Source organism: Schistocerca nitens, chromosome 4, assembly GCF_023898315.1.
Source record: "Schistocerca nitens isolate TAMUIC-IGC-003100 chromosome 4, iqSchNite1.1, whole genome shotgun sequence".
Lineage (NCBI taxonomy): Eukaryota > Metazoa > Arthropoda > Insecta > Orthoptera > Acrididae > Schistocerca > Schistocerca nitens.
Window position 1 is genome coordinate 705,975,338 of NC_064617.1, and position 26,759 is coordinate 706,002,096.

The 26,759-nt window shown below is 41.4% G+C and overlaps 1 protein-coding gene across 1 annotated transcript in view; it reads left to right on the top strand.

The window, feature by feature from the left end:
• The first annotated feature begins 3,709 nt into the window (after positions 1-3,709).
• LOC126252524 (octopamine receptor Oamb-like) overlaps positions 3,710-26,759 on the top strand; it is a 209,583-nt gene continuing 186,533 nt past the window's right edge. Inside the window, exon 1 of the mRNA XM_049953420.1 lies at positions 3,710-3,788. The gene's annotated coding sequence lies outside the window, so the exon portion shown is untranslated. The remainder of the gene's footprint in view (positions 3,789-26,759) is intronic.

Sequence of the window (26,759 nt, forward strand, 5' to 3'; positions counted from 1 at the left end):
CCTTGGGAGAGGGTAAGGAGGGTGGAGAGATGGAGACCGGGTGGGACGTGGGAATACAGGTGCGGCAACGGGCAGGGGTGGGAGAGGATCGGGGAGACTAGGTGGGGAGGATCGAGTTTACGGGAGGTGTACAGGATCCGCATGGGGGAGGGGAGACGGATGCGATAGGCGAGGCAGAGAGTATGGCGTTCAAGGATTTGGAGGGATTTATAGAAGGTAGGGGAGGCGGAGGTCCAAGCCGGATGGGCATAACAAAGGATAGGGCGGATGGGGGATTTATAGGTGTGGAGGATGGTGGAGGGGTCCAGAACCCACGTACGGCCGGAGAGGAGTTTGAGGAGACTGAGTCGGGAGCGAGCCTTGGCTTGGATTGTCCGGAGGTGGGGAGTCCAAGAGAGGTGACGGTCGAGGGTGACGCCAAGGTACTTAAGGGTGGGAGTGAGGGCGACAGGACGGCCATAGATGGTGAGATAGAAATCAAGGAGGCGGAAGGAAGGGGTGGTTTTGCCTACAATGATCGCCTGGGTTTTGGAGGGATTGACCTTGAGCAACCACTGGTTGCACCAAGTGGTGAACCGGTCAAGATGGAATTGGAGAAGGTGTTGGGAGCGCTGCAGGGTGGGGGCAAGGGCAAGGAAGGCGGTGTCATCGGCAAACTGGAGAAGGTAGACGGGGGCTCACGGCGGTGGCATGTCCGCCGTGTAGAAAAGGTACAGAAGGGGGGAGAGGACGGAGCCTTGGGGCACACCGGCGGAGGGGAAAAAGGTGTAGGAATCTGTGTTATGGATGGTGACATAGGAAGGACGGCGGGAGAGAAAGGAGCCGATCAGATGGACGTAGTTAATGGGAAGGGCGAAGGTTTGGCGCTTGAAGAGGAGACCATACGCGGTCACAAGCACGTTCGGGGCCCAGGGAGAGGAAGATTGCGGAGCGACGGGAATTAAGCTGTTCGGAAAGGAGATGAGTGAGGTGAAGGAGAAGGTCATCGGAAGAGAAGGACGGCCGAAAGCCACACTGGGTAACGGGAAGGAGGCGGTGCTGGTGGAGATGCTGGTGGATGCGTCGGGTGAGGATAGATTCCAGGACCTTGCTGAAGACCGAGGTAAGGCTGATGGGACGGTAGGAGGAGACGGCGGACGGTGGTTTGCCAGGTTTAAGGAACATGAGGATACGGGAGGTTTTCCACAGGTCGGGGTAGTAACCGGCGGAGAGGACTACATTGTAGAGCCTGGCCAGGGTGGAGAGGAAAGAGACAGGAGCTTCACGAAGGTGAAGGTAGGTGACACGATCGTGACCAGGAGCGGTGTTGCGTTTCGTGCGGAGTGTAGCAATGAGATCCTGTGTAGTGATAGGGGCATTGAGTTCCGTGTGTGCAATGTTGTCCAAGTACTGGAAACCAGGAGCGAGGGGAGGGACGGAGGTGTCAGTTCGATCGCGGACATCCGGGAAGAGGGAGTAATCGAACTGGTGATCATTTGGGATGGAAAAGACATTGGAGAGGTAAGAGGCAAAGTCATGGGCCTTACTAAGGGAGTCAGGGAACGGGTGATCATTATGGAGAAGAGGATAATAGGGGGAGGGTTTAGTTCCGGTAAGGCGACGGAAGGCCGACCAGAACTTGGACGAGTTGATTGGTAGGGTAGCATTTAAACGGGTGCATGTCTGTCGCCTCTGTCGTTTACCTAGGTTTCAACGTTATTAATAACGTCTTTTTCAGAACCTGCAAAAAATTAATATTATAATGTGCTAGCATATTATATTAGATATGGTCATCCTACAGGATGCGACGTGTAGTACTTACATAAAATATTATTTAAATGTTTGCTTAGAACAAGCCATGTCCTAAGTCGACTTTATTAAACTTGATGCATAACCATAAGGTTTTGTCACTTCTATCAAAGCAGCTGTAGCAAATTCACTTTAAGCCCGTTGTATGGGCCTCGTCGTTTGACTAGAGACCGCGGACCGCGAGGTTTTCGCGGTCTACCTCACAGAGGGCGGTGCGCATGCGCGAGACGTATAGAATCAAACTCTCATTACGCACGCGTCACATAACATTTTTGCTATGAATTAATTTTATACTTTACTATTGTAAGTTAATTACAGTATCCAGCATGACTACGTTTCACATTCTACTACAGAGCCTTATAAAACGACCAACAAGTCTCGTATGAACATCTGTAGGAAAGGTTCTATTATTACAGAAAGTGTAATGGTCACATGCATTATGAATTATTGTAAACCTAATACAAGCTGGAAGCCTTCGAAGTATGCCCTATTTTTAAGATACAGTTGATCGTTCAGTTAATTGCCTCTATCTGTAATTAGTTGTGCATAAATTTATAGTTCCTCAAGCATGTCGAGTCTATAGCCCTTAACTTCATGATGTAGTTACTCTACGTCACGTAAAGGTTTAGGTGTATGAGACATTTGCACCAGATGTTCCGCAAAGGCTGACCCCCGTGTTCCTACGCCCTTTACTGGAATATGTTCTTTAAACCTTACTGCTATAGCTCTACCTGTTTGACCTATGTAATAACATGGGCAATCATCACACAATCTTATATACGCCTGATTTCGCTGACTTATCACAGTCTTTCTCAAGGGTACGAACAAAATTTCGATTTAAACTATTACTCGTCGAGAAGGAAATTTTAAAACCTGAATTTTTCAACAGGCGCCCCATCTGGTAGCAGACATTACCTATATAAGGAATCGACAACCATTTCTTGGTCTGATATTGGGTTTGAGTATTTGTATTTACTAAAGTCGTTGTCCTTTTTCGTGTTTTCTTATGATATAATTGCCTCACTATCTTTGGATGATAGCCATTATTCTGTGCAATACTCTCGAGAATCGGTCCGCAGTCTCTAGTCACACGACGAGGCCCATACAACGGGCTTAAAGTCAATTTGCTAAAGCTTGTTTCATAGAAGTGACAAAACCTTATGGTTATGCACCAAGTTTCATAAAGTTGACTTAGGACATGGCTTGCATTAAGCAAACATTTAAATAATTTTTTTATGTAAGTACTACACGTTGCATCCTGTAGGATGACCATATCTAATATAATTTACTAGCACATTATAATATTAACTTTTTGCAGGTTCTGAAAAAGACGTTATTAATAACGTTGAAACCTAGGTAAAAGATAAAGTTTACCTGCAACTGTAGGCTGTATATTCTTATATAAACAATATCAGTTGCTGTCGCTGCATAAAAATGTTAAAAATTATGTTCTAAAATTCTACAACAGATCGATGCCAGAGATATAGGCCTACAGTTTTGCGCATCTGCTCGACGACCCTTCTTGAAAACTGGGGCTACCTATAGTCTTTGCCAATCATTTGGAACCTTCCGTTCCTGTAGAGACTTGCGGTACACGGCTGTTAGAAGGGATCGAGTGTACGACCTTCGTGGGCCTTGTTCACATTTCACGGCCAGACTGTTGCCGAACAGTTCGGTGTGCTTGCAGACATACGTAGCCAGGATTAATTCTTTGAGGTGGCTGGGCTGGCGCCCATTGAGAACTGTTGTCGAGGTCAAGAGCAGAGGCAGAACGGAGGAGCGCCGAGACGCCACCGCCGCCGCCGCGTCTGTGCGCAGCGCTCCGGTCGGCGGTCCGGCCCGCGCAGGCGCCCTCCGCCCCCGCCACCACCGGCGCCGCCGGCTGAGCCTCCACACGGCGACGCTCGCCAGTTGCCGCCCCGACCCGACGCCGGACGCCGGTCGCCGGCCGGGCATGCGCCGCTGCCGCCGCAACCCCGCAGCGTCGCGCCGCCCGACAGGTAACGGGACGCGCGATCGCGCTGTGCCCATCAGCTGTCCGCGCCACTTGCTAGCAGCCACAACAAACCAACGGCGGGAAACGTGGCGTTTGCGGAACAAGTTTTCCGTACAGCATACGAAAAGAGTCAGAATACAGCAAGCATCGTCGTTACTCATTACCAAGAAATTAGCGACATCGTTCGATCATGAAAAAACTTTTTTCACAAATTCCCGAGTGATCTCCGTAATTCAACTCAAGGGTGCAGTAATAACGTCAGTGACATTGTTGCAATTTCTATATTTTTCGCTTTGGTAGCCGTCAAGAAAACATTATCCATACGTTACACTCTTAATATTACAATTAGAACAGACCTCCGATCATTGTCAACGTCACGCTTCCATCTCTTAACGATAAGGAAAGCAGGCATGATTCTCGGAATGTTAGTTGTTACGTTTCATTTTGTATGGTTTATGGACCGAAGACGTTTTATGAAAAATGTTCTTAAATAATCCCGAGATCTCCCTGAATCAATCATTTGCTATGGACATAGAAGTTAGACCTCAGTACTAATAATGTTACTACCACAGCCACACTTTTATTTTTTATTTTTCTTGCAAAATTGCGTTCTGTAACATTAATTTATCCATTAGTTTTTGAGACTAGACTGCAAATGTCTGTATAGGCTCTTAGGTCAGTGTATTTGGCGTTAACGACATATGTTCTGGAGACATACTTTATATGAAGATATTTTGGCACTCCGAAGATAACAACAATAACTTGGTACAGTTCTCTAATAATGTTCCCCACTTTAATACAAGGAATTCGTACAAGAGCAAACTGGAGCGTTGAACATAGGACACAGCCTAGAACTCTCTCTAATAGCTATGCAGATAGTACGTCTTATTACAGCCCACACAATGATTCCTTCCGTTCCTTTCACGGAAGGAGCGTGACTAGAAACATTACTTTTACACTCGTATTCGAGCTATTATTACCTTCATAGTTGGAGACGCCGTCCTGAAATGGAGCACACAGATTTATCTCAATTTACATTTAGTGTCCATCGGTTCAGGTATTGCTGCATTTGTGTTACAGCCTAACGGCTTGAGGTATACTACAGAATAAATTATGCGTTTTGGAGCAAAAGTATGATGTCCTGACATCTTCCGGGAACGCAGCTGGCTAAGCTGTTTGGTAACTGACGATATTTTGACAGGTGTAGACCCCGTCATTTACGACACAAATGAAGACTGTGCACCTGTCGAAATATCGGCGATTGTCGAATACATCACTTGGCTACACGGGGACAAACTGAACTTTCAAACCGTATGCTGTTTAACATATTTGGAGGTTAATTTCCACATTGTCACAGTATAACAGTAACAGGTAGTGGTTCAGTGTTTGCGAATAAAAACACACTACAACTGCGGAGTTAAAATATTACTGTGAAGAGGCCAACTTGACGAGTTATTGTGCGTACGTCGTTCATGTGCTATTAATATACGGCTCTTAATCGCAACAGGTGACTGCACTTACTTACAACTTAGTAAGAGTTATTAAGATTGCGTTGCAATACATAAGGCCTTTCACCTGTCGCTGAATATCAACTGTTAAGTATCTGCTACATTTTAGAAGAAATTACTATTTGGATGACTTCCTTAATATTAAATACCTCTTTATCCGCTACAAATCATTCAGATTAGTATTTAAATCAACATCACAAGGCACAACCTCTGGTACACGTCGTTCTCTATTTAAATCTATTTCTTATATTTTATGCTACTGTACTGATATATTTGCACTATTCTTTTGTAAACAATAAATGACTCAATACGTTGTGTGCTTATTCATATACAGAACGAAGCTGAATTTCAGAAAGTTATTTAGCAAGCTAAGCGTTAAGATTAACTTTTCGTAGGGAATTGTTTCTCTCCATCACGGCTTAATGTAACCAGGTTAGCTCTTTCAGTCTGAACTCTACCTATTATGTTTCTATATATATTCAAATAACGTTTGTGAGTGACGCTTGATCAAATAAATAAATACATAAGAAAAATACCGTGCACGTGAAAAGATCGCGAGAGCTAAACAGGAAAAAATAAAGTTTTCGGTAACCTACAGGCTTCTTAAATCATTTTGATGAAAATCACTTCGTAACTTTTACTGTAAATCTGTCAGCCTTTTCTCATGTAATTTTTTTTAAAATGTACTACAATACACTTTACCAAGGTGCATAATTTCATACACTCGTGTTTGTGGTTCAACTGTTAATAGAGCGCGTAATTAAAAAGTAAGTGTCGTGTTCCCCTTTATCCTCAGTACAGTAATCTCACATTGTGTGTCCGCGTGTTGATAAATAATCCCTTTATTTTTTGATCCAAATTGAATGAAACAAGATTTGATGCTGTTGTTATCAATGGTGTTCTTTTCGTTAGTTATTTCTTACTTACCATCAAATATTCTAGGCATTAAGACATATAAATTTCTCTCAGAAATATCAAATTCTGTAGTCGTGTAAGTATTTTGAACTAAGTAAAATAAGAGTGTTGAGATAAAATTCTTTCTTCATTTCCAGTACTTTATATGCAAGAATCTGCTTCTTAAACGGTGGTACGGTACGGTAGTGTGATATCTATATGGAGTTAAATTTCTCTATGTGTGTGAAAGTCTCGTGGAACACAACAGGAAGCAACGTTTCGACTACTGCGTTCATTAGGAAGCAACTTGTGATCCACCTCATTTGACATTCACTGCTGTGAAGACGCATCCCATAAACTCTTCTATGGTGTACGAATTTCAGGTACATGTTACCCATGTCACTCCTGCATGTCATCTAACGTTATCTACCCACCTTTCTCTAGGCCCTCTCAGCCTTTTCTTATCTCTTAGAATCCGCAATGACAACCTATTAATTCCTTCTACCATCTATTTGTGCAGCTATATGTGCCTCGAACACAACTACTCTATTTCCTTTACAATTATAATTACATAGTCCACTTGATCCATTAGTCTGCCATTCCTATCAGTACATATAATTCTCAATATGAATATCTTCGTTGCTCGCTAAGTAGTGTCCAGTTTTTTTTAAATAACAATGTGTCAACGCTACGAGTAAAAAGATATAAAACATCCACTGGAAACGTTCCGCTTAGTATACGTTAGAGACCTGGATATGTGAATTCTACTAACGCTACCTAATGCACTCAAACATCTTCTTATAATGCAGTTTATTTCTTGCCGTCTTTAAGCGTCATAAATTAAAATAGAAACATAATAGCTTGTTCTGTGATTTGGTTGTCACTTTGTACTATTTTCTCCTCGATATGCTGACTTACAATATTTTACTTTTCACGTTTACTTTCTAATTTTCTTTATTAATGTCGATAAAACGGCATCTTTCTTATTTTTCATTCTTTTGAAATAATATTTTACTAGTTAGTTTCAAAATTTTCTCATTGTCAGAATTGAATGTAAGTCCAAATATAAAAGATTCTGCAACAGCATTGAATGCAGCATTTTCTGAAAAGCATTGTGATTAACTTAGACGCGGATACATGTTCCTCGTAAGTTGTAAAAAATATGCTAGGAACAGGTCATGCATAGTGTGGTCGTCAGTGTACACTACCCGGGATATATTGTGCTCGAACCGTGCCCCACCATTTTAGTTATTGTTAGAATAGAGCTACGAAAAATTCTGTGTGTAAACTGCAAGACATATTGGTGTTGGAGGATTGGAAACGTATGTGTTTCGTTTTTATTTGCTAGGATATCAATAGAAAATTAGGGAGGAATTGCTACAGTTACGGTACAATGCTTAGGCACTTTCTGGTCGTTTCCAGCATACATAAGTACTTATCTTGACGATATGCTTATAACGTTTCTGAGAGGCAATCAAGCAAGCACTCCCGGCCCGCTGCCCGCCAATCACTAGCAAGTAGGACAGCGACCGTGCTTGCTGCCACTCTATCGGTTGGCAGTTATCAGACAGTATTGTGACCTGTAAAGGGTCGCCAGCATCTTTCTATTGGTGACTGGAAGGCCAACAAGCAGGTGGCGTTTTCTGACGGTTACAGTCCACCCCCACTAATCTTAGACATCCACCCCCGTACTTGTTTTATTGTGACCCATATGGAACGCCAGTGCTGTAACAGGTGTGTGTAAATAAGTCATTCGAATTCGTCGCTCCACTCAGATCTGCGTTCGGAAGCAAGCTCAAATTTGTAGTGTGCAAATTTATCGATTACTTTTCGAGTGCGGCCAGCTTAGAACACACATCTTTGGAAATCCGTATCTGAGGTAAGCAGGCAGTTTGCAATTCTTTTTTTTTTTTTTTTACTTTTTCTTCCCTGTTACCGAAATTCTACAAAGTCCAAATAGCTTTCACATTTGGTCTGCGTATCCTATAGGTGGTACCTGCAGTACGCACTTCATCTCCGGAGCTGTAGACGTTTCTGTACTGACACAGATTCGAGTGCGGTGTAGCATGATTCCAATACATTCTGTCGGGCGATGCAGAACATCATACCGCAATAAAAGAGCCGAAACAGTGTTCTTACGGTCACGAAGACAGAAGAATTTGTATCGATCTAGTTGTGAAAGAACGCTCTATTATAGGACACCGCTACTGTTTAATCATTCTATCGCTGTTTCCCTTTCAGTGATTGCATATAAAAACGTACCTCATTTCTGATGACTGTTCTCAGTGCCAATGTTAATGGCAACGAAATATTGCAGTGAAACTGCAGTAAAGACTAACGTTACATCTAGGGGACTAAGGAAGAATAAACTATTCGCTGTATTTTCATCGTTATTGAAGTTTACAGGGGTTTAGTTCTTTTTTACTATACTCTAAAATTTCTTTGTCTTTCTCGTAGTAAATTTAGATATGCTGTGAGGACTATCATGGTTTATAGTATGGCAGACACCTTGTCAGGATTCGTGCGAAGCTGCAGTTTCGTTAAGTTATTGACTACTACGGCAATAAACCTCAATAGGGGGACCAATAGCTTGCTTTCTGAATTCTTCCCTTTTACAACCGACTTTTATTGACAATAACGAGGATCTATTTCCAGCAGCTATCAAAGAGAAGAAGGAGAGTAATATTTTTGCTCTACTCCACTAAATATGTAATGAACTTCTTAAAACACTTAATTTTGCAACAACCAGAATGTTTCATCAGATCACTTTGTTTTTGTATAGTACTTTTGTGATTCTAAGTTTCCCAGACAATAATAAACGGTGCATTGTGGGTCTCAGGGACATAAGCTATATTTTTTATGCACTTGTCGTTTCACTGTAAATATGTATAGCAATAATTTAAAAATTCCATTTGGTTTTAAGTATTTGCGAAATGGCGTTTTAGAACGGCAGTGATTATTTATGAAGGAGAATTACTCCTTACATAATCTTGCAATTACTTTGTACGCACATTAAAATGTATTTTAATTCGATATCTATTCTAGTATTCAGACTAAATCTCTACTTTGACCTTTTCGGATAAATGAGATGGGCTGTATTGAGCAACCTGATCCTCCTAAAGAATCACATTCTTAAAATTTGTAAATCATTCGACACAGTGAAACTAAGTTTGCTTCAACCGGTAGTACATAAAAAGCATATCTTTCAACGGAAGCTTAGCACTACTCGTAGTTACGTCTTTATCGACTGTTGCAGTAAAACAATTTCGTTTTTTGGAAACAGAATTAAGTGGTTGGTAACGGAGATATATTATTTAAAATTAATCGAGTGTGTTAACATAAATGTTATCAATATTCGCAGTTAAGCAGTTCGGAAAAAAACAACAATAAATGTGGCAAATATGAGTTAAGCACGTGGCACACATGAGCATTTCATCTCCAACGTTGAGCAGACATTGTCTAACGAGATCTGCACACACTGTCGAGCTGTTATTGTGATGTGTAAAAATTGCAAACACTGATAGCTGGCACAGTAATAGACAGCTGTTTCTGTGGGTGATGGAATGACATAATAAGCACACAATTCTATTTAAAACCTACCTCACTTTCTCCAATATTGCAATAGATTAAAAATTAGGAATATTAACAGTGAGCGATAGTGTCGCTCATGAACATAACAGCCCTTTCCGAGTATCTTGTTTCGATGAATCGAACTCTTTACGCAAATACAGGTGCGTCAACGATACTTCAGTCAGAGAGTTTGTCACTGCTTACTACGTACTTCTCATCATACGTGACCTATTGTAGGTTTGTTCTCACGAGTACGACGAATATACGGCCCAGAATGTGGGACATCGGCTCCATTTGTTAAAAACATAGGTAAGTATTCTGAAAGCTGTAGAGTTGATTTGTTGTTGGTACACTTAAACTCGGTCACCTCATATAGTACCTTACGCAATTTGATATGTGAAATTTCAGATTAGGTCATTATAATCTAGACGAGCAGGTAGACTAGGTCCAACGACGCGTACAAGAAAAACCTTTGAGACCGTTAGGGACGACGTATTATCTATAACTGGGGAAAATAGTCTTATTTAAGGGATCATCCCGGCATTTGCTATCACTGATTTAGCAAGCCGCGGAACGAAGATTGGAGAGGGATTAGCACTTGGACCACGGATCCCGCTTCGCTTGGTAATCGCGCGTGAATCCTGATTCGTGACCAACAGGGTTACCTATAACAGTCTTCTTCAATAAAATTCTTCAGGGTATCAGACCGCATCGTCATAATTTAAAATGCGCCAACGTTTCGGCCAGCGTTGCAGCTAGCCTTCATCAGGGCCTTATGTTAACTGCTAAATGAACACACTTGGTTCCTTAAATAGCTGCACGAGAAAACCGTGTCGTTACTTGATTGGCTGTAAGAGGAGGAGGAGGAGGGGTGAAAGGTATGCTTTATTGGTGTTTCCTTTATTATCTGTCATTGGCTGAAATAGCTGTTTTCTATTGGTCTTTATATTAATCCACCCCATTGGAGGAGACGGACGAATAGCGAACAGGTGATGGCTGTGACGTCACACTGTTTCCATGCTGTCCAGAAGCCGGCTGCGGCGTGCCATTGCTTTGTGTGCTCGCGACCACTACTGCGGCTCTCCGCGTGTCTCCATGGGCCGCCACGGCTCTGCCGCCGCTCCGTAGCCCTGCTATTGCAGGCAGCCAAGACCTCGGAAGCTTGTACCCGTCCTCTCTATTCATGTTGGTGGGTCTTTTGGCTATTTCTATCGCCTCTCTTTCTTTTGAAAGTGAGAGGCTGTTTCGCCAGGACGCGGGCTTCTTGAAAAAATATTGGTTTCCCGCACTCGTCTCGGTGTTCCGCCACTGCTGACTTAGTGTGTTGTTTCAGGCGGATATATCTTTCATGTTCCGAGAGCCTTGTGCTAATCGGACGTCCCGTCTCACCTATGTAGACTAATCCACACGCACAACCAATTTCATACACGCCAGCTGTGTGTAGTTTGTCAACTGCATCCTTGGTAGAACCGAGCATGTCTGATATTTTGTTTCTGCTTCGGAAGATTGGTTTGATGTCGGCTTTTCGTAGAATTTTGCCAATACGTTCGGTGATCCCTTGTACATATGGTAACACAGCAATGCTCTGTGCCTCCTTCTCCTCTTCCCTATTAGTCTTCTCCCTTGTCGACATGGTGCTGTCTATCATCTGCTTCCCATAGCCATGTAAACACGCGGAGAGCCGCAGTAGTGGTCGCGAGCACACAAAGCAATGGCACGCCGCAGCCGGCTTCTGGACAGCATGGAAACAGTGTGACGTCACAGCCATCACCTGTTCGCTATTCGTCCGTCTCCTCCAATGGGGTGGGTTAATATAAAGACCAATAGAAAACAGCTATTTCAGCCAATGACAGATAATAAAGGAAACACCAATAAAGCATACCTTTCACCCCTCCTCCTCCTCCTCTTACAGCCAATCAAGTAACGACACGGTTTTCTCGTGCAGCTATTTAAGGAACCAAGTGTGTTCATTTAGCAGTTAACGTAAGGCCCTGATGAAGGCTAGCTGCAACGCTGGCCGAAACGTTGGCGCATTTTAAATTATGACGATGCGGTCTGATACCCTGAAGAATTTTATTGAAGAAGACAACGGCCGCGGAAGCCTACGCTTACATATAACAGTCTTCTTTTTCGAATGAAATTTCAGCGAACAAGGACATTTCAAAGGTAAATTGTTGAGAAGCACTCGATAACGAAAACACAAACAAATTTTCCTTACAAAACTCAGTGTTGGTAGATATACTTGTGGTAAACCACACTGCTCGCAAATTAACCAGTAGTTCAGAACAGTGTTTATAGTTTGTCTCTTCATTCCTTTTTCAATTAAGTTTCTCGCAGACGCTTTAAATTACGTACAGGAAAGTATATTATCCTGTGTCCAACGTGAGCTGCATTGTTACGTAGTATATGTGAAGAAGAAACATCGGTCACACATTTGCGGCTGTTCAGCTGCAAGAACAATTCCATTCATCAGCAATGTGGGAAAAGTGAACGGTCATCAGCTCACTGTCATTCACCTCCAGTGAGACACACTTGAATCACTTGAATCGCTTCGTTTATAAATTACACATCTTTTCTTGATGCAAAATCACCATTTAATTTGCCATATGCGTTTCGCGTTTTATACGAAAAGCATTTTCAGTGAATTTTTTGTTTATGTTTGCCTAACCAGATAATTTCCGCCTTTCCTGTGTTGATGTCATCGGTTAAAAGAAGAATTTCTACCCTCGAAAATTTCATTGGTATCCGACACTGAGGACAAAAGGCACTACGTAAATAAACACGAGAATGTTATCAAAGCCCTCTTGGTAGCATCTTAAGTAAATTCCAGATCATCAGTGAATGTTTGAGATGATATAGTACACGCAGTACAAGGCCTAGAGAAACTATAGAACTGAAAATAAGGTCGCGAATGTGTGTCGCAGTTTCTTTAGTGAAGTGAAAGTTTGTCTTTAACGTAATATTAGAAGAGGGGAAACTTGGAAAATGAAAAAAAAAACAAGACAAAATTAGCTAAAAATACATTTAAAATGCATTTCATATAAAACATCAGACGACTCTGGAAAATTAATTGGAAATATTTTCAGCAAAAAATTCAGCTGATTTAGAATTGGGTATTTATGTAATTAAATTCTTTTAATTTTTTTTTTCAAACATACAAATGTTTTCAGAATGAGATAGGAGACGAGGCACTGGCAGAAGTAAAGCTGTGAGGACGGGGCGTGAGTCGTGCTTGGGTAGATCAGTTGGTAGAGCACTTGCCCGCGAAAGGCAAAGGTCCCGAGTTCGAGTCTCGGCCCGGCACACAGTTTTAATCTGCCAGGAAGTTTCATACAAATGTTTCGTTATGAATGAAAACACACACGACTGTGGTGTAATATTCTACACTATTTATTACCTATTTCACAAAGTGGTTTAAACACATTTCTACGATATGACTGCTGGAAGTGAATGCTACAGTTAATTACGTAACAGTTTAGGTCTACGCCTAGCTTATTTGCATCACTGATTGGAAAACGGTTTACTAGTTTTCACTTTGAGCAGGCTTCCTCTTACAGATTTACATATATACATATTGCTAAATTAGTCTGTCGCCGTGTCATTCTGTCTGTCTGTGAAAACTGATCTCAGGATCTGCTGTAACGATTTTGATATGGCCTTCACTATTGTATAGATAATTTATTATGTCTACGCAAGACAAGTAGTCGTGCCGTAATTACTTAATACTTAGTGCCTTGCGAAGCCGGGGCAGGTTGTTAGTCAGTACAACGTGTAGATGTGAAGTTGTAAGAGACAGTCCCCTCAAAGAAAAAAGTACAAGAACATTTTTTAACTAGTGGTGAAGATAAATTAGAAGTGCAATAGAAACTGGATGATGTTGTGCGTGTGCAGAAGCGGGCCGCGACTTGCAATGATAGCTTGTAGTTGAAAGTCTATGCAAACCAGTCACAATGGAATCACTTTTAAATCAAGATGTTATCAGACAAATACTGTATGGCAGGAAACTCCAAAGGGAAAAGCAGAAAGGAGGACGAAACAGTATGCTTAGTGTGTGTAATTTTTTTGTTTTAGATTGTTGCGGGAAACGCCCACATCAACATGCTTGTTAAATCAGAAGATTAGACGCATTTTCAGCGAGGAAAGATCTTGTTAACGTTCATTCTCTTGTCACGATGTCACGAGAAAGGCTCGACTTACGACTGCCGTGTGACTGTTGCCGCAGAAGGCTTCACTGAGCCTCTAGTCCAATGGTTCCGAACGTGAGAGTAATACTCCCTGAGGGGTAAAATAAAATTTTCTGAGTGGTAAAAACAGTAGGGTTCAGCTACGATTGAGTGGCGGAACTAAACTTTTTTTTAAAAAAGATTTTTGCTATTATCATTATATCTTAATACTGTAATACTGCTTACATAAGTTCAGAATAATTACATTATTTTCGAAGTTAACACGTGACACAACGTAGTGGCGGCGACAGCTAGTGAATTAAATGTTTGAACACCATCCGCCCCACACATTGCAACCACTTCTCATATACTTTGTACTTTGTACCATGCATCTGTGGCAGTAAAACTGCTTAAATATCTGAGTTAACGCTAGTTCCCGCAATGGAGTAAAACTTGCTTCCTTATTCACTTCTATAAATTAACTAACTGACAGCGCAAAATATCAGTAAATATGTAATGACCACCACGCTACTGTAGAGCCTACGCAGTATTGTTATTATTATTGTTAGTAGTAGTAGCAGTATTAGTAGTGACAGTGGTTAGACACAGAGCATTAGCAGCCTCAAGTCTTCCAATAGCAGCCAGTTCAGTAGTAAGGAGTCCAGTAAAAAGATACGATACAAATTTAAATTTCAGTGATTTTAAGTGGGGAGTGCAGGGTGTGGGTGAAGAAAGAGTCGCTACAACGAGGAGAGGTGAGGACGTATCATGTTCTGTCACACGTGTAGCCGGCCGCTGTGGCCGAGTGGTTCTAGGCGCTTCATTCCAGAAACGCGCTGCTGCTACGGTCACAGGCTTCCATCCCGCCTCGGGCATGGATGTGTGTGATGGCCTAAGGTTAGTTACGTTTAAGTAGTTCTAATTCTAGGGGACTGATGACCTCAGATGTTAAGTCCCATAGTACTTAGAGCCATTTGAACCATTTGTGACACGTGTCTGCTCTCAGTGTAGAGTGTTGCCATGCACTAAGATTTGCTTCCAGTTCAATAAAAAAGTGTTGTTAGAAGTAAGCAGCACCAATCATATCATTATTAGGTTATGGTTCAATAAAATAGGTACAAAAGTTAAATATCATCTACCTTTCGACATTTTAGAAGTAAGTGTGTACGAAAGAAATTTCTTTCCATCTAAAGGGATGTTGGGGCTAATGATGATCGTGGGGGAACGGCGTGCGGGGTGGAAGGGTGAGGGGGTGGCACCAGCTAATACCGGATTGCACTCAGAGGCAGTGGTTTCAGAAAGGTTGGGAACAACTGCTCTAGTCTGTCAGTAGGTAATGTCCGTAGAGGAGGTCGTCGCATACGTAATGAATGACAGGTTCGACTGCTCACGGCGAACTGGCGGGCGCTCGCGCTCGGCCAATTTCTGACAATCAGTGAGGTCAGGAGAGCAAGAGGGCGCTGATCTCAGCCGCTGCGCAACTCCCGCTGAGGTGGCCGCCTAGTCAGCAGACACCCCCCCCCCACCCCCCACCGCCACTACCACCGTAACACCTGACGTGCTAGGAAACCCAGCGAGCAGCGGAGAGTCCTGTTCCGCTGTCGCGCCGTCCGCTCGCTTCAACCTTCCGCAAATGGCTGGACAAAGAGAGACGTCGGCAGAACGCGACCACGTGGTGGACGTTCTGGATGTAGTTCCAGTTTTTCTAGGCGGAAAAAGAGAAGGTTTGTGCTGCAATTTAAAGGTGAAATAAGCACATCCGACCCAATAAAAGTCATCCAAGTACACATCGCCCTAATACCGTGAACTCCTCTAGCTTTGATAATGGCCTCAACTAGGTGCGGAATAGAGTCCATAAGCTTCTTCGCGTATTCCGTATCCACTAGAAGCCACTGGTTGACTACTAGACAGCGGGGATTTAGCTACCAAATTGCGGGCATGTTGATTGCTACGATTAATGTTATGTTCTAACTACTCACAGACGCTTCTGTGGGATAAACCGTCGGAGTATAGTGGTTTCTGGCTGTTACAAGACAGACGTCTAGTAGTTCACTGAGAAACTTCTTCGAACGTTGCGCGTTACAGCAGTCAGTAACACCGTTCAGACCAACAGCCAGCACAGAGGGTGTGCCACGTGATTGTAAAATGTTGTGAAGGTTGTTTCTTAAATTTTCTTCTAATGTGGAAATCACTGACAGAAAAAGTAAGTACATCTAAAGTTTTTGAGTTTGTATTACTGCTTTTTCTTTTTTTTTAGGCTCAAATAGTGCCTGAGTGTTTAGATCAGGAACATATGTGAACCCGGTGAACACAGCTGGTGTCATTTGCAAGACGAGAGTTGGGGTTGGGTTGATTTGGGGGGAAGAGACCAAATTGAGAATTTATCGGTCTTATCAGATTACGGAAGGATGGGGAAGGAAGTCGGCCGTGCCCTTTCAAGGGAACCATCCCAGCATTTGCCTGAAGCGATCTGGGTAAAACACAGAAAACCTAAATCAGGATGGCCGGACGCAGGACTGAACCGTCGTCCTTCCGAATGCGAGTCCAGTGTGCTAACCACTGCGCCACCTCGCTCGGCGTTTAAAGTGTTTTAAGGTCACTCATCATGACGATGTCGATGAAGGGCAGCTCAAAGTCTATGACAACCCTAAAATAAACATCCTGGTTATTTAGTATGACCGTTTTCCGTCTATGGTACCACGTCATATCGTACATAAGTGTCACTGAAGCAACCCACGTTTCGGCCACTGTTACACAGGCTTTCTTCTGGGTCAAAAGCAACTGGTATTTTGAAATCTGAAACAGCGTCAGGTGTAAGCTACAGCCGGATATTAGACTTTAATATGTAATATGAGTTAACAGAGAGAAAAGTAAAACTATTACGAGCCACATTAGTACAAGTCTTAGCGTCAACAGTGACCATTATAGATACACACATCGTCATACACGACAACAATGTTACTGTAAGATAAAAATATGTAAATTTGTAGAGAAATCAAATAATACAAGATGTGTTCATAACTGACATACTTGACAGTACAGCTAACACTATAGAACGTTCCACGACAGTGTTATACAGAGTGAGTCACGTAAGTCATAACACCTCATTTCGTGAAAGATTCCAGGTATCAAAGTGTCTTAACTCCAGTATCTACTGATTTATTGAAGCACCTACAGTTTTTTAAATACAGCGATGTACATTTCTTTTAACGACATCCGGAAATGCTTTAGAAGACGAGTACAATGATACAATGCTTATTAAAGCTGAAGTCGAAACTCTTCACAAAAGTATTCTTGAAATGCACTAAAATTTGAAAGCGGTGTAAACACAGCCAAGCGACGTTCTCATGAGAGGCGTTATATGCAGTGAGACAAGCCTACGCCGCTAAAATAAAACCTTACCTTCTATGCAACGGGTCAGCTACGATTTCTGTAAATAAAACTACGTTATTTCCTAGCTTCCGGCACGTGAGACAGGGCTTAGAAGCATTATATCAGACGATTATATGTTTCCACGTTTTTATGGAAGCAGCTATAGTTTCGTCAGGCAGTTTTTAATTTAAGCGCTTCCCGTTGCTTACTTGTCAAAGCCTAAACAGAAACGTCGGTCATTCATACTTTATAATGATACACAACAGTATTGAAAGTAAACGGAAGCTACTGTTTTAACGTTTTTAGATTTGAAGAAAAATACTAATACTTGACTTGACCAGCCTTTGCCGGGAGACGCCTGAATGCTCCTAAAGTAAATCACCTGCTGTCAGACAAATGTCCCTATAAATACAACTCGATATTGTAATTGGACGCAATATATCTTCCTTAAATTCAACAGTTTACACAGAATGACTGATGACATGTCACACGCAAAACAAATACTTTTCTTAGCGAAATGATATACACTTTACTTGAGTATGTACTCAAATCGTTTATCATCGACTGTAAGACACATTTGCAGTCGGGGTTCGAGAGATAAATGAACAGATGAAAGTAAATTTGATGTTATGCTGTTGCATGCTGTGGCGATTCGACGGCGCATATCGTCTGGCGTAGTTGCGGCTTCATGATAGAGTGCGGCTTCGTGACAGACTACATCTTCCAGTGCTCACCATCAAGAGAAATCAACAGGAGTCAAATCAAGAGATCTGGCCAACCATCGTACAGCAGCACTCCGTCCTATCCAACGATCAGGAAACTTTTCATTTAGTATTGGCGTTGCAACACGGGAAGAGTGATCTGTCGTATTGGAACCACGTGTACTGTGACTTACGCATTGCTACGTCTTTCAGAAGAACAGATGCAATATTCGGAAAAAAGTGTGCATACGTGCGAGTATTTCTGTTTAACATCCCTGGGATGAAGTAAGCTCCCAAAACGGAATTTCCTGTGATGCCGCAGCATAGGTTTGCGCTTCACTGTCGTTGTTGTTGTACCTGACTAAGCCAACCTGTATTTTCAGCTGCCCAGTAGTGTACTACGTAACCGTGTTTCATTAACGTCGCGTCGTCAGTAAAGAGTATATGTTGGGAAAACGTAGTGTGGTCTCTCAAGCGATGCAGAGCAAACCAACAAAATTTATAGAGCCTAATGTAATCACAGGTGAAACTTACGTCGATGCAGGACGCGAATGACACACTTCTGCAGCCAGAGGAATGTCATTCGTGTCTTCTATATACGTAAGTTATTTGGCAATGCGTCTCGTGCAACTATTCGCCTAACTTCTGCTCATTGGTGTACATGCCAGCATGCAAGGAATGTTGAAGGAGAAAATGCCTGCCCTACCTATACCCGACACAGTTCCTGTTACCTCTGAAGTGCAGAGGAGTGAGCAGTGGAACGTCTTCATACAACGACGTAGCCTGGCATGACCGTTTTTCAACATAACGGACGAATAAGGACGGTTTGCCTTTCGTTTTAAGAATATTTCTCGGATTCTTTTAGAAAAAGTTTGAACCACACCATTAACAAGCATAATACCATTTTATTCATCTTTTCAAGCACTTTCGGATGTCGTTAAAGAAGTACATCATGCTATTTAAAAGAAGCATACGCTTCAATATCTCAATCGAGACAGGAGGAAATTAAAAAATTTCATCAAATAGCGAAATATATATCCCTTAGCATACGCTCATTTGTCGAAAACCTCGTTTGGGTATCTGGAATCGTTTATGAAATGAAAGGGATGCTGCATTTACGTGAAATACCCTGTACAGTATTACCTTTCCTGTGAGATAGGTCTGTTATGCTCTTAACACTTAAATCTGTATTCCTAGTGAACAAATTCTTTTTCAGAAACGTTTTTGGTATTGATGGTCTACATTTTATATCCTCTCTGTTTTGACCATCATCAGTTATCTTTCTCCCCAAATAGCCAAACTGATCTACTAGTTTTAGTGCCCCGTTTCCTTATATAATTCCCTAGGGATCATTTCATTTAATTCTACTACATACTATTAACCACGTTTTATTTTCGTTAATGTTCGTCTTACATCCTCCTATCAATATTTGGTCCATTCCGTTCAACTGCTCTCCTAAGTCCTTTACTTACGATGTCATCAGAAAACATCAAAATTTTTATGTCTTCTCCCTCAACTTTAATTCCTACTCCAAATTTTTCCAAATTTGGTTCATGATTATGAACAGACAGTCTGGATTCTGAGCGGTTCACAGAACAAATCTAACATCTCTTTCCCTACTTTGGTACATTAATACTGAGACTGGCTCCATTCTTTACAATTTAGTCAAAAAGCGGAAACACCCGACGGTTGGCATTACAAGGTGTAATATTTTTCTCTTACAAGGACCAATTTATATCGGTGAGCAGTATTTGCAAATCTTTAGTTTATTGCCACAACTTGTTTCTATTGAACAGGACTGCAGTACGAGCTGCTCTAAGCAGATCTCTGCACCGTACCGAACATCCTGCCACGAAACGTCTCTTACTTCCCGAACTGTCGTCGTAACTTGTTTCATGGCCATAGCTAACTGCGTTGATCTGGTAGACTGTTTACGGTTACAACACAAGCACGGGCGAAAATAAGGCTGAGCGAATGTGTAGCTGAAAGAGATAGAGAGAGAGAGAGAGAGAGAGAGAGAGAGAGAGAGAATTATACTAATGCAATTGCAGCCACTTCTAAATTATTTTCGCGTTCGAAATACTAATTATTGTAGGGTTGCCAATAAGATAAAGTTCGAGGGTTCTTACGTCGAAATTTCTTTCTTACACTCTCAAATATTCCGATGGCACTAGTGCTATGGAAGACTAGCAATGGTCCACAAATACTGAGCAATTAATTTTAAAAAAATCAACTTCTTCGGCTTTCTTCCATCGGCTCGCCTTAGTTTCGCTGCCACGGGACGTTGTGCGTTTCAGTCTCATCAAAGATAAGCATATGGAGTTTACATGTGTCGTTTCTTATAAGAATGATTTCTAATTGTGACAGTTGAACTATGAGTGATAAGTGTAAACGTAATCTCGTGGAAATAAAATGTTCTATTAAAGAATGAAGTGCGAAAACGACTGAAGCAGAATTATTAGATGGCCGTAGGGTAGAGTTCCTGAATTACTTACAAATATCGTTTCTGTGTACGGAGCACGGGTGGTGAATTGTAGTGCTCTTCTGTCTTACTGTGTTTCCTACTGTGATACAAATAAATTATAGTTAATTGATCGAATCCTTTATAGGAAAACTGTAGAGGCTATTTTATAATATTGTTTCGATTTCTCCTCGAGGAATATTTCGTACAGAACTTCTAACTGCGCCCTTAGTAATGGATTAATGCATGCTAGCAATTCGAATAGATCATGAACTAGAGACGTGACTATTATATAGACAAACAAATATAGTGCATATGACATGCAGTGGTGCTTTTTGTTTGACGTGAAACATTCCTATGCAAAATATCGGATTCTCATTTGTTTTTCACCTGAAGTTTTTGTCTGTTGAGCACGGGCACACACTCAAACACACACCTGTTGGATATTTCATTAGGTCTAATTTTATTTCGTCTTCATTCTTATACTTTTTTATACGAGCATTTCACGGACGGCGTGACAATCATGGCTACATCTATACGTACTTTCGGCGTTGTTTGTCTAATTTTATATATTAGTTTATCTGCTCATGGTTTCTTTGAAAGAATGCCTGCTCTTCTCCTGTCTCCTTTCCTTGTGATATGTTCTGTAACGACCGCTCGACAGTTAAGAAATGAAGGAAGGTTGGAATATGTTCCACTGTCGTCAGTGCCGTTAGAAAAGTATAATCTGGGTTACGATAAGGCAAGAAGAAATAAATAATGTCCTTTTCAAAGGAAACATCCAAGCATTTGCTCTATTTTACGAAGGAGAACGGGAGAGCACAGTCATCTAGCGACTCTGCTACATCACTCCGTCCTCCCTTCACCCGTCCCCAAACAAAAAGTTCACCTTTGCGTTCAGGATTCGGCATTCATTTTCTTCATGTCTGGTAGCCATATTTCAGGGGCCAACGGCATTGTGGTAAAGATTACGTTAGCAATTCCTTTCTGTTTTTGTTATTGAGAGTTATGCATACGTCTTCTTTGATGTAATTTGAGATTTGTGCTTTACTGGATATACAACGTTTGATTCTCTTAAGATATAGCAACTTTTGGGAGAACTATACGGATTAGAAGGATAAATGTGACAGTGATGAAGGTTATATCAAAAATAAGGTATGCGATAAGGCAAAAATTATCAAATTTACTTAAATGCAAATGATTTCTTAATTTTCTAAATTCAGTATGTTGTGAAACCCATATGTACTTGAATCACAGGGTTCTGAAAATCAGTGCTTTCTGACTGAAATTACCGTTTCATTGTTTTTTCTAAGTCTCAGAGCCTTTAGCATTAAACCACCTGGCCGACCGGAGTGGCAGAGCGGTTCTAGGCGCTACCATCTGGAGCTGCGCGACCGCTACGGTCGCAGGTTCGAATCCTGCCTCGGGCATGGATGTGTGTGATGTCCTTAGGTTAGTTAGGTTTAAGTAGTTCTAAGTTCTACGGGACTGATGACCACAGCAGTTAAGTCCCATAGTGCTCAGAGCCATTTGAACCAGTAAACCACCAATGCTGTTGCAGGAGAGAGATATCTATTGGTTCGCTGAGGTATTTTTACGAATTTAGTGCGTTGTAGCAGTCACAGTATTCAAAGGAAGTGTCGGCGCGGATTGTAGGAGATTTTGGAATCGCTTTTTTATAGTGGCCATATTGAGAAGATACTTGACAGTTACAGTGGTGTACCTAAAGTTAATATAACTTAAATTTAAGTTTTGTATTACTGCTGTTATGAGAAGTTTAAAATGAAACTACTGATGCAGATGTAGTTTTGATATAAAATTTATTAAATTTTAGACCCATTTTTGCTTATTATTTAGAACTGTAATTTGTTGTAGGTATTATGAGTCCGTGATAGTGTTCAGGTGTGCGACTGAGTAAAAAAAGGTGAATTAGCTTTCACATATGGGTAGCTGAAAACAGTGTGTCCATGTGATTCCAAAGTGAAACCACCTACTTAAAACAATTTGTCTTTACTTTTTGAAACTTCCATCTTTTATTCGTTGCTGACTATGATAATAAAGGTTAATTTTTTGAAAAAATTAGAAATTATGCTTTTTTCGTTTTCTTATGCATAAAGATTTAGATTATTCAGTGAGGAATGAAAGAGGGGCCTGATTATGTAGAGTAACACTCTCTTGAACGCTAGTACACAAAGCATGAATATTGGTGGCCGAAGAACCATAAGAACAATTTGCAAAACAGCTATTCCCTAAAATAGTTCGCGGGCGACTTGTTGAACGAACCTGCAGGCCAGGAAACCAGTGATACTAGCCGTTTTTTTCGAAGAAAGTTTCAGCAATCCTAGCCTTATGTGGCAGAGAAAACGTATCATTAAACGTAAGACCACGCCCCACATTTTATAAAAACATCACAAAATTCCACAATCGACAGTCAAATATTGTGCAGAAAGTCTCCCATAAGATATTTCATAAAGATTACAATATAGATCTTAGAACTGTCTGTGGATGTGCTACACCATAGAGTAGCTTAGGTACAAATACACGAGGGAAAAATTGTGATATAGCCGAGGTAAATATTAATCTTTACGATTCAACGTGAATCTTTTGTGGAAAATATTCTAATTACTGTAACAGTCGGCTGCACTCAGTATAGCGTTGATATTTAATATGTCTTAAATATACAGGCAGCCTGCGAAGTAGGCAGCCAGATGCAAGTTTATTGGTTTCTCCATAAAACGGGTTGCAGTCGAACTCTCCCTCACAATAGAAAAGTGCGCTCTCCCTCTCTCTCTCTCTCTCTCTCTCTCTCTCTCTCACACACACACACACACACACACACACACACACACACACAGACACAGATATTTATAATCTTTCGGTTTTCAATTTTGCATTTGAAATATCTGCATGTCATCTTCCCGCACGCATTCAGCTGTTTTGTTCCAGGGTGTCAGCTTCAGTGACGTACATGGGACCCCTGTTGGTGCCACTTTGCCCTCATCTACATCTACAGCTACGTATTACTCTGCTATTCACAATAAATGGCTTAGCATAGGGTTCAGTGAACCACTTTCAAGGTATCCCTCTACCGTTCCACTCTCGAACGGCGCACGGGAAAAAGGAGCAGTTAAATTTTTCTGTGTGGGCCCGGATTTCTCTTATTCTATCGTGACGATAATTTCTCCCTATGTAGGTGGGTGGCAACATAATATTTTCGCAGTAGGAGCAGAAAACTGGTGAGTAAAATTTCATGAGAAGATCCCGTCGCAACGAAAAACGACTTTGTTTTAATGATTGCCACTCCCGTATTTCGCGCTAGTACAAAACGAGCCGCCCTTCTTTGTACTTTTTCGATGTCATCCGTCAGTCCCACCTGACGTGGATTCCACACCGCACAGCAATACTCGAGAATAGCGCATACAAGCCTGGTGTAAGCAGTCTCTTTAGTGGACCTGTTGCACCTTCTGAGTTTTCTGCCGATGAATCGCAGTCTTTGGTTTTCTCTACCCACAATATTATCTATGTGATCGTTCCAGGATAGATTAAAATTATTAACAGCCGACCAGTTGCAATGGATAAAGAATGTTTTACCTAGGTTTCAACAAATTTAAATTTGTCTTCTTCAGAAGGTGACAATTTTACATTAGTATGGACTGATGTATCATCGCCGTTTTTACAAATATCGGCATAAATCCATTTGTCAAAATTTAAATATAGCCCTAGAAATAGGGTTTGTCACGTAAATATAAGTTAGTACATCCAACTACTACTGCTGAGCCCGTTGTGCCGTACAGTGCCGTGCGCATTTTCCCGCGCTCGCCTGCCATCCACCTTTTACCGCTCCCTTACAGACAGGGTATTCACCCGAGGTTTTGCATTCTACATATCCTAACACATTGCCTACGTATGGACCAGACGCACAGTTACAATTTTAAACATCTTACAACAGTCTCAACATTTGTTACATTTCAATTCTATTACAATATTGTTTGACATTTGACATAAACATTAATATTCACATTGTAACTTGTTTACAGTTTTCTTAACACAATGGCATGAAACAAAAAAGAAATCAAAGCAGAACGTTAATTACACAAGTTTATCGAAAAATCAGAAGAAAAAAATATTATATGTACAATAGGACAGAGTCGTTGTTACAATATTTATGTGCTCAACCAAATACAATGAAACGCTTGTTTCTCGCAAGCGTTTATACGAGGGTTGTCCAAAAAGTAAGTTCCGATCGGACGCTAAATGGAAACCACAGTGAAAAATCAGAAACATTTTATTTGCAAAAGTTAGCTACACTTTCCAGATACTTCTCTACATAGTCGCCGCACCGACTTGAACAGTTGTCAGGGCGTTATACCAAATTTCGAACACCATCGTCACATAAGGCAACCGCCTGTGGTTTCCGATAATTCTCTACGCTGGTCTATACCACGTAGCCTCCGCCCAAGTGTTGTCTCCGTATCTAGCGTTTCATGTGAACAGAGATGATAGGACAAACCAATTAGGACTATGTTGCGGGTGACCGAACCCTTCCTATCGAAAAGGCTGCAGGAGCGTGTTCACTGCCCCTGCAGAATGCGGCTGAAAATTGCCATGAAGAAGGAAGTGCGTGCCAGTTGTGTTAGGTGGGCTGCATTCATGAAGGCGAAGCCTCCCAGCGCGCCCTCCTAATTTGCGGGAGACATCGTTGTTCTAGGCACCTTTACTCGCTCACAGTGCGCTCACAACTGAAAAGAGCGTCTTGATGTGATCGGCGGTCGTACTAGAGACACTGCCGAACACATCTGTTCAAAGCTTCATCGGGTTTTCACTGTGGTGTCCATTTCGCGACCGATTGGAACTTAATTTCTGGACAACCGTCGTATTTCAGGTTAAGTTTTCAGCTTTCGCGTATGCTATGTTTACTTTCAGGTAATCAGCATACGTCTCTTTCATAGACATACAGTCAATAATCTATGCCATTCTTTGAACAACAAAAATATTGTTCAGTAAGGGAACCTCAAATAAGTGTACGAAAACTAAAGATATCATCCACACTTTTAGCATTTCACACAATTTAATTTTTTTTAATATACGTAACCAGTTGTTTCAAAAATCCCACGGTAGGTTAAAATTAGAAACACGTTTTAGTAGACAACAGGTAGTATGCATAATTCAATGCGTGATAGCTATTTCTACAAACACACGGAGTTTAATTAGATGTATACAGTGGTGTGCCACTTAACAGAAGCCTCTTAACTCATTTCTTAAAAATATAGCTTGATTCTAGCCTGGCCAAGAAGACACTGATTTAAATTTTAAACACATTAGTTGTGTCATAGTTGTAAAGGCACATGTTCTAGCAGCACAGGTAGAGTATCCCGTATGAAATCATGGCGGTGAATCGAGGAAGTACAGTACATACTGACGAAACTAAAATGAGCTCTAACATGGAAATTAAGAGTTTCCGGACACATGTCCACATAATATTTTTTCTTTATTAGTGTGTGAGGAATGTTTCGTGAAAGTTTGGCCGTACCTTTTGTAACACCCTGTATATATACACAGGAAAATGCATATGCAGTTCAACTTTGCAAAGCAAGCAAGTTCTGCATTATGTTTCATACGCAGTGATAGGCAATAGTACTCCTTATATCGAATGTTTGTCACATACTCAAGTTATTCGTGCAGTACGACTATCTCAAAGATTAAGAACCTTCCCGTGTAGAAGATTCACAACAGGAAACTCAAGGTCTTATGGGACCAAACTACTGTGGTCATCGGTCCCTATGCGTACACACTATTTAATCTAACTTAAACTAACTCACGCTAAGAACGACACACACACACCCATGCCCGAGGGAGGACTCGAAGCTACGACGGGGGAGCGAGAAAGAAAGACTAAAACTTTTAATTCTGTAAAGTATGTTCAACACATTCTCTAAAACGGGTTAGTTATCGTGTTTTTTTTATTGATTATTCATTTTTCCGGCATTTTCTGCCTAGCTCTTAGTTCGATTTGTGAAGAAATCTTTCACTGACCCTGTCGAAAGTGAATTCAGTACATTACACCATTTCACCGATTAACCTGTAACCTCATTGCATCCACCATTTTAGTTTGTGTAATTTTCTTCCACCTATGGGTTATTGACGGTGTATTTGGTGCATACGCTGCAAACTATTATTCCGTCATCTTGGGAAATGTAGTTACCTAAAAACTCAGTTTCATTTCTTTCAGCAATTGTCGCATGATTATTTCCAGCGTTTCGACTGTAAACAACTAACATTCGTGATTTTTTAACATATAATGTGACA